Here is a 555-nt window from a genome sequence, read left to right as displayed (position 1 = left end):
AATTGCGATAGAAAAGAAATATTGAAATGTTTTCTGTATTTTTACTGCTGCCATTGATAAAGAATCGAATTCTTCTGATTATTTGGATAACTTTCTCTTATTAACCTCATATTAGCCCAGCTGTGCTATTACGCAACTTTCTATTATGCACTTAAAGCACATCAATCCTGATGTCACCAAATGCTGCTGAATCGAATCTATATGCTTATATCCGGTTTGAAAGACATCTAAAGGAATTGTCTGGCGTTGACACCATTCATGATAAGTAAGTTTCAAGTACTACTTACCTAAAATCTTAAATAAGCAGTAACATTATTGCAACTAGAATTGAAATAAATTAATATATTTATTTCTATTCTAGTTGCAATAATCAATTCTAATTGAGAAATAAATTTTGAAATAAATAAATTTTGAAATAAATTTTGAGAAACATAATTTTTTTTATAAAAATTCGAAAACTTCAAATCTCAAATAAGTGTGCTTTTAAATTGTTTAATTTCTAAGTAAAAGAGATTAAACAGAGAAAAAAATATAAAATTTTAGCTGAAAATATAT

General features: G+C 25.8%; 1 protein-coding gene across 1 annotated transcript in view; it reads left to right on the top strand.

The window, feature by feature from the left end:
- The first annotated feature begins 203 nt into the window (after positions 1-203).
- Positions 204-555, top strand: part of LOC107440195 (N-acetylgalactosamine kinase) — a 35,664-nt gene continuing 35,312 nt past the window's right edge. The window contains exon 1 of the mRNA XM_071177838.1: positions 204-265. The gene's annotated coding sequence lies outside the window, so the exon portion shown is untranslated. The remainder of the gene's footprint in view (positions 266-555) is intronic.

This window comes from Parasteatoda tepidariorum, chromosome 2, assembly GCF_043381705.1.
Source record: "Parasteatoda tepidariorum isolate YZ-2023 chromosome 2, CAS_Ptep_4.0, whole genome shotgun sequence".
Taxonomy (NCBI): domain Eukaryota; kingdom Metazoa; phylum Arthropoda; class Arachnida; order Araneae; family Theridiidae; genus Parasteatoda; species Parasteatoda tepidariorum.
The sequence above is the reverse complement of the archived record's forward strand: the minus strand, read 5'-3'. Positions and strand labels throughout refer to the sequence as shown.